This window comes from Elaeis guineensis, chromosome 7, assembly GCF_000442705.2.
Source record: "Elaeis guineensis isolate ETL-2024a chromosome 7, EG11, whole genome shotgun sequence".
NCBI lineage: Eukaryota > Viridiplantae > Streptophyta > Magnoliopsida > Arecales > Arecaceae > Elaeis > Elaeis guineensis.
The window spans coordinates 26,922,256-26,931,428 of NC_025999.2; positions in this window are offsets into that span (position 1 = coordinate 26,922,256).

A 9,173-nucleotide genomic window follows, 5' to 3' on the forward strand; every position below is an offset into this window, starting at 1 on the left:
ATTTTAAATTATATTTCAGATCTTAGTAGCCCAGTACTCAGATTGATGAGATTATCAGATCATCCGATCATAAGAGAAAGTAGGGATTGATATCCCTCTCTTATCCATTCAACGGATTCTTTTATGACGTGTAGGAGTGTCATTGTGATCCTGTTTTATGAAGAAGAATAGCGAACAGATTTTCATAAATTATTTTGATCATAAATAAGTTTAGATATATTTAAAGTGATTTATGATAATAAAATAAATTTAGATATAAAAATTATTTTAAAATCTGAATAGCATGTTATATTAGATGTAATTGGTAGTGATGTAAAAGTAATCAAGATACATATGATTTATATATAAAGTTTCAATCATACTTATGCATGTTTAATCATTACACATAAATATAAAAATTAGTTTTTATGATATAAAATATATAGTATACTTCACTTAAAATCTTGATAGAATAGTTCTACAAATTGAAATACATATTTCACACACTTAATTTAAAATTAAATTTTAAAATGATCTAGATTTGAGAATTGAAGATTTTAAGACACCATATAAATCGATGGACAATGGGTTAGTCTGAATCAGATCCTCTTATTGGGTTAGATCTAGGGTTAGAAATATATATGGACTAAATAGAGAAATTGATTAAATCTAATCAAGAGTTGAATTAGATTAAATCAGAATTTTTCTAGATCAACCTCAATAGTTGAAGCTGGATCAAGTCTATATTTTTTGACCTTACTAAATAGACCATGATCATGGCTCAGTGGTTGAGCTCGAATCTTCTATTAGATCAAATCGAAACCAATTAACCAGTTGGTATCTAATGTAAGTTTGGTAGTTTTGATCGGTGGTCATTAATTGGGAGCTACTCATGTAAATGGCGTCTATAGTGAGTTAATGGCATATCCTTCCTACCGATCTCACTTACCTGACCAATATGATAGATTATATTTTGATTAGATCACAAATCAATTCGAGCTGACCTATGCCATTAAGGTAAGTCAGTATGACTGATTTAGATATCTTTAGATCAGTATGTATAAAATCCTCTTCATGACTTGATAAACTCAGTGGAAGGATTTACAACCTATAAGTCAATTTCTTCTCTTATTCTCAAATTATTAAATCAAATTTTTTAAATTATTAGATCTTTAAGATGATATAGTTATGGGGATAATTAGTTCATAGCCTTTCATTAAGGTGCATGATAATGAGTCCAATATTCTAAATATGCATTGGAGGCACCACACGCTTGGTATCTATTGGGTATTGAAATTATCATTCATAATATGACTATCTTGTTATGCCCTTCAAATCAATGCTCAGGTTGGTCAAGCCATACTCAGATCTGGATATTTATTTATTGGATGCATTTAGTGTAGTCAAATTAATAGTTAGACCTAACCAAGATTTTCAGTGAAGGTGCCACATGCCTGCTAAAGAGATGCCTGAGACAAAATCAAATTGTTAGAAGTTATTAGGAGAAATAATTGGTTAGAAACCTACCTATAGATGCAGTAGAGTTGGTTGAGCCACACTCGGGCTCGAATACAGTCTGTGTAAATTTTAGTACCCACTAAAGAATTAATGTAATTCTTCAAATTGAAGGTAGAGGCTATCAATTCGTATAAAATAATGAAAGTACCTTTAGACTAAAGTTCATGTCTTTAGGATTAAAATAATTCATATACTAAAAGATTTATATTTCTCCTTTTCAGCTATGGCCAACACACTATCATTTCGTTCATTGTTGGATAGCGACAAGTTTATCGGACCCAATTTTGATAGCTGGTATCAGAAGTTGAAACTCGTTTTGGAGCATAAAAGGATCTTATACATGCTTACGGATCCAGTACCCGAAGAACCTACTGCCAACGCATCCGTGCTGTGAGTGATACTTATTTAAAATGGCTCAGTGACTGCATGACTATGTGTTTCATCATGAGGATAGTCATGAATGATGAACTTAGCCATAAGTTCAAAGATGCACAATCAGAGGATATGATTCAAATATTGAATGAGTCTTTCGGCATCCCTGAAGATATGGAGAGATATAAAATCTCCTGCACTGTATTCAATATTCGTATATGAGAGGAGGCATCAGTCACCGATTATGTATTATATATGATCGAGCAGATTGAACGCTTAAGCAAACTTGACTTTCCGTTATATGAACAGTTAGGCAAAGATGCTATCCTGAACTTGCTACCAAAATCTTACCCATCCTTCTTGAGTCATTATAGAATAATCAAGCCTGCAGTGAACTACCATAGTTTGCTAGGATTGCTGTAGACGTTCGAGAAAGATCATCAGCTCTAGAAAGAGCCGGTGCATGTAGTGGGAGGTTCGTCTGCAAATCGTCGATCCTTTAAGAGAGAAAAAAAGATGTAGAAAAATCATACCGTCAATCCAAAGCTAAAATAGAGCAAAAAGTCAAAAATTGATAAGAACTAGACAGAATACTTCTTTTGAAAGAAGCTGGATCATTGAAAAAGAAATTATCTAGCATATATAGCTTTCCTTGACCCAAACAGGCCAAAAAGTAAGAGAAATAAGCAATCAGTTGCTTCACTAGGTACTTATATGATAACTCCTAATAATTTTTCTGTTTGTGATACTACTACCTGGGTATTAGATACCAAAAATTTGATTAATTTTTATAATTTATTGTAGAGACTGTAGGTCAGTAGAAAATTTAGAGAAGATGAGCTATTCCTGAACATTGGAGATGGAAGCCTTGTTCTAGTTCTGGCTTTAAGAACTATACAGCTTATTTTTGAGTCTAATAGTTTCATATTAGATGAGTGTCATTATTATCCTTCTTTTTTAATGAATATTATCTTTGTAGGCCTTTTGGCCAAACTTGATTTTAAATTTTTAATGAAGGATGATTTTTGTGATATCATTATAAATGATACTACAATTATGTGTGGATAATTAAAATATGACATATATATATTATCACAATCTGTTGATGTAATGTATACATTGAACAAATATCTTAAGATAGATAATGTCAGTGATTCCTACCTTGAACATGATAGATAGATTAATCAAGGAAGGTGTCCTTGAAATTAATGATTATAAATCATTACCGACCTGTGAATCTTGTCTATTTAGCAAGATGATCAAGTCATCTTTTAAAGAAAAAGATGAACGAGCCAATAAAGTTCTAGGTCTAATACATAGTGATGTATGTGGACCCATGTACATAAGTGCTAGAGGAGGATACTATTACTTCATTACATTTACAGATAACCTATCGAGGTATGGATACGTCTATCTTATGAAGCACAAATCTAAATCATTTGAAATATTCAAACGATTTCATAGTGAAGTAAAAAAATAAACTGAGAAGAGTATTAAAACTCTTCGATTAGATCGAGAAGGTAAATACCTCACCAGTGATTTTCTAATATATCTAAAGGAGAATGAGATTCTCTCACAGTGGATCCCTCCTGGAACACCACAATATAATGAGATGCCTAAAAGGAGGAATCAAATCCTATTAGATATGGTTCGGTCCATGATGAGGTTTGTAAATCTATCAATCTTTTTTTGAGGATGCGCTCTTGAAACTGCCTGCTATATACTTAACAAGGTTTCGAGCAAATCTGTCGATAAAACTTCATATAAGATGTAGATAGGAGGTAGGCCGATGCTCTTACACCTTAGGATTTGGGAGTGTCTAGCTTATGTCAAGCATTTAAAGATAGATAAGATTGGATCAAAGTTCGATAAATACTTGTTCGTAGGATACTTAAGAAAAATTAAAGGATACTATTTCTACCTTGCTGAAGAATAAAAGGTATTCATCAGCAACAGGACAGTCTTTTTGGAAAGAGAGTTTCTTGAAAAAGGAACGAATACCAACAAAATTGAACTTAATGAAGTTCATGAGGTAGAAAAATCGGCACACACAGAATCGAATTGGATTGGAGAATCAAATCTGGAGCCTGTAGATGCACTATTAAGAAAATCTGATAGAGTACCACATCAACTAAATAGATACTATGGTTTCTTGGTGTGGGATGGTGATCCTATCAAACTAGATGAGAAGATAAAGATCCGATCGCTTATATGAAAGCCATGCAAAGATCCGACTTTTAGAAATGGCTTGAGGCCATAAAATCTGAGATAGAGTTCATAGAGATCAATAGTGTATGGATATTAGTCGATCCACCTAAAGGGATAAAACCCACAGGATGCAAGTAGATTTTCAAAAGAAAAAGAGGAGGGGACAGAAAGGTAGAGACCTATAAAGTCCGTCTAGTTGCCAAGGGTTACCATCAATGTTATGGTGTTGACTATGACGAGACGTTCTCACCTATGGCAATGCTCAAGTCTATCTAGATTATGCTTACAATAGCAGCATACTTAGATTATAAGATTTGACAAATGAATGTCAAAATTGCTTTCTTTAATGGGAAGCTGGAAGAAGAGGTGTATAGATACAACCTGAAGGGTTCACATCCACAGATGAATCTAAGGTGTGCAAACTAAATAGATCTATTTATGGACTGAAGTAGGTATCTTAGAGTTAGAACATACATTTTGATAAGGTGATCAAAATATATGACTTCGTTAGAAATGAAGAAGAGTCTTGCATCTACAAATGAGCTAATGATTCTATAGTCATGTCTCTTATACTATATGTAGATGACATATTGTTAATAGAAAATGGCATCCCAGCTTTGTAAAGTGTAAAGCTATGGTTCTCATCATAGTTCTTCATGAAAGATTTGGGAGAAGCATCCTACATCCTAGGGATGAAGATTTATAAAGATAAATCTAGAAAGTTGCTTGGATTGTCCCAATCCACATGCATCGATACCATGTTGAAATAGTTCAACATGGAGAATTCTAAGGAAGACTATCTTTCGATAGGCCATGCGATTATTCTCTTCAAGAAGGATTGTCCGACAACCCCTCAGGGGAGAGAGCGTATGAGTAAGATCCCATATGCTTTGACAGTAGAATCTATCATATATGTCATAATATGTACGAGACTGGATATTGCCTATTCACTAGGGATAGTGAGTAGGTATCAGTCTGATCCAGATGAGAACCATTGAAAGATTGTGAAGACAATCCTTAACTATTTGAGAAATACTAAGGACCAATGGCTTATCTTTGAGGATACTTGTTGAAACTTATGGAATATATTGATTTCAGTTTTCAGTCAGACCATGATGATAGCAGAAGCGTATCGAATTGCACTGCGTATTCACCTTAAATGGAGGAGCAATATGCTAAAAGAGTTTAAACCAATATATTGTGGCCAATTCTATATGCGAAGCAAAATAAATTATTGCATCCAATACTGCAAAGGAGGTGGTGTGGTTCTAGTTAATGGCCCTATTCTATTGTACTGTGACAGTACTGGAGTCATAGCTCAAGTGAAAGTGCCAAAGTCATATCAGCATACCAAGCATATTTTGCGTTGCTAACACCTTGTATGTGAGATTGTAGATCAAGGTGATGTCGAGCTTCGGAAGATCGATGGAAAGGAGAACATAGCCGACCCCTTCACTAAAGCTCTCAAGATCAAAGAGTTCGATGATCACAAATGAAAGATGGGTATAAGATACTGCCCTGATTGATTTTAGTTCAAGTAAAAGTTATCAAGAAATGTGTCCTAAAGCCAATCATTTGGATGATTATACTCATTTTATAATATGTATATAAATTATTTATCAATGAATAAAAAATATTTTGGCATCTTTCATCACAAACTTACATCTTCCTTGCTGAAACTCTTGTGTTGTGATAAAGTCCTTAGAACTATAATGTAATCGATAAAGGAGGATTTATCGAATAGTTTTTAAACATGTTTACAATCAAATGATACGTCATTAAAGGATGATAATATTTATTGAGTGAAGGTTGTTGTTTGCCATATAGGTTGGTTGTCCTCTTAATTAAGGAGTGTGGAGATACTGATATGACATACAGATGAGATGTAGGAGTACAACGTGTCACTGAATAAGTGACTCACCTACTGAGCACTCTACTGTCGAGAGCAGCTCGTGATATATATGGGCATGTGTCCCTCAGATTTGAGATCACTATAGTGACTTGCAAGCAATTCACTATACTTTGGTATCGGACTATCTGTATTTCTAATATACCGACGGAAGATAACTAGGTACAGTCAAGTACTTGTGAAGTTTATGTGTGGATCAAGATGGAATTGATCCCTCTGAATCATAGGAGCTAATACATCATTGTATTTCAATTTAGTAAAATCTTGACCAAAGTAATCCATATGATGGATTTGAAAGATTGGAATATAATATGGATGATTCTTTTAGGGTTGACAATTTAACTCTAGATCATCTTAGAGCATTCAGGGTCAAAGGGATCAATTATATGGTAACCATATATATATGTTCTTGAATATTGTCTTGTAAATATTCGACCTATTCGAACGTCAAAAATCATTACTAGATGGTAATTTTGATTAGTACAGAAAATGGTTCCTATACTACTGACTTAGTGTTCGAATCTATAGAGTCACGCATAAAGTCAAGTGACATAGAAAAGAATTGATCTAAGTCTGTATGTTTAATTTGAAAGTATATGACTTGATTGAACAAATAGATTGACTTAATTAAGAATTAAGTTATGGGTCATATAAGATTAAACAGTTGACTATGTCTAGCTAGCACTAGACATGAGGTTTAGGTTCAATTCTAGGGATGAACAATATTTAATCTATGATCTAAGGAGTCTGTGAGAGATTAAATTTAAGTACTAATTAATTTTAGATTAGATCTGATTTAATTAAACTTAATTGGGTTCAAAATTCAAGTTAGACTTGATCCCAAATCTTAAACAGTTTGAGATTGACAGCCTATTTGAAATTGGTTCGAATCAAGTTTGAATTAGATTCGAATTGATCCATATTTGGATTGAATCCTTAGAGTCTACTTTTGCTGGGACTCTTTCCTCTCATGGCCGACCAAAGGAGGGTGGGGGTGCTGGTTTTGCCACCCCTCTCTTGGGTGTAGGCGTTGGTGCATGGGTGTTGTTCCCTAGATTGATTTTGATGATTACAAAGCAGTTGAAGGGGTACTAATAATTTTCATTTGAAAAAGACGTTTTGCTCTTCAGGGGCAAAATCATAATTTTACCAAAACCCTGATTTGATAGTATCAAATGGTAGAACAAAAGATTTGTGATCTATTGACGAAAATTTCATTATTTTTGGACTTGTATTTTGAAAGATATGCATGTTTGAAAATCATGAGTCGACCCATGAGTCAACTCATGGCACATGAGCTATTTGGCACGCAGATTTTTTAGCTTGGCATAACCTGTGAGTCGACCCATGAGTCGACCCCCAAGGCATGAGTCGACCCATGAGTCGACTCCTGCAGTTTTTAGGCCAAAAATTATAGAACCCTATTTTCTGGTATTCTTCCACAGAGGTCGACCCATGAGTCGACCCCCAGGCATGAGTCGACCCATGAGTCGACCCCTGTGACGGGATTTCTCCGCAACGGCTAGTTTTTAACCCATTTTAAGTGCTTTTAATGCTCATTTAATGTGGTCTAACGGCTCTTTTTCAGCCTAGAATGTTTTCCTCTATTTCTTAAAGCTATAAAAGGATCCAAAAGGTGGGAAACATTAAAAAGAGAGATTTTTGGAAGAGTTAAGAAGAGCATTCAAAAGAGCATTCAAGAGCATTCAAAAGAGAGATTTGGAAGAGTTAAGAAGAGCATTCAAGAGAGCATTCAAGAGCATTCAAAAGAGAGATTTTGAAAAAGGGTTTTTCAAGCCAACTTTTCAGCCCTAATCAAGAGTTCATTCAAAGCTTTGAAGAAGCCTTTAAACCAAGCTCACCAACTCCTCAAGTGCACATTCAAGTCTCCAACCACTTTGAGGAAATCCAAAAAGGATCTTCTTCTCTTGAGTAAAGTGTATTTAAAGTTATATTCGCTCATTAAAGGAGCTTTCTCTGTACTTGTTTGTGCTATAAATTATTTTACTCAGTTTGAGTGATTGTTTTTGTTTTGAAAGGGTTCCAAAACAAGGGAAGGTTGATCCGAACCTAAAATCGGAGTGTATTGGGTTGGCTTGTACCCAAAAAATAAGTGGTCTAGCTTGGAATAGCTAGAGTCAGAGTTTTTGATGTTTGTATTCGGGTTGAATACAAGATTAGTGGATTGAAATTTCCAAGTAGGAGCTTGGAGAGTGGATGTAGGTGCAAGGTTGGCACCGAACCACTATAAATTCTTTTGTTTGTGGTGTGCATAATTGCTTCCCTTTAACTCTTCATTATTTCCTTGCATTCTTGCTTTTTGCCATTAGTCCTGAATTAATTTAACTCTCCATATTCGTTTAGCTTTGCCAAATATTTTTCATAAGTCATAAGTTAAGCTTAAAATTTTTTAGAAACCCAATTCACCCCCCCTCTTGGGTTGCATAGCTGGGCAATAAGTGGTATCAGAGCCCGGTGCTCTAGCCCTTCTTTGATCTAAACAATCAAAGAGCCAAAGATCTATGGCAACCCACGTCGGTACTTCCCTAGCCGAGGGGGAATCCACCAACCGACCTCCACTTTTCAATGGGTCTAATTACACCTATTGGAAAGCTCGGATGAAAATATTCATACAAGCACTCGACTATGATATGTGGAGTATCATAGTGAACGATCCTCACACACCCACTAAAATTATAGATGGTGAGGAATCAACCAAACTCGAGAAAGAATGGGATGAGGTTGATAAGAAGATGGCTCAATTAAATGCTAAAGTAATGAATGTTCTTTATTGTGCTCTTGATGCAAACGAATTTAATCGTATTTCTACTTGCTCATCTGCTAAAGAAATATGGGATAGGTTAGAAGTAACCCATGAGGGAACCAATCAAGTAAAAGAGTCTAAAATAAACATGCTTGTGCATAAATATGAATTGTTTAAAATGGAGCATGATGAGTCTATAACTGGAATGTTTACTCGCTTTACTGATATTATTAATGGTTTAAAGAGTCTTGGTAAGTCCTATACTAACAGTGAGCTTGTAAGAAAGATTCTCAGGTCCTTACCAAGAACTTGGAAAGCCAAAGTGACTGCCATCCAAGAAGTCAAGGACTTGAACACTCTATCTCTAGAAGAGCTTCTTAGATCTTTGATGACTCATGAGCTAAGCATGAAGCAACATCAAGA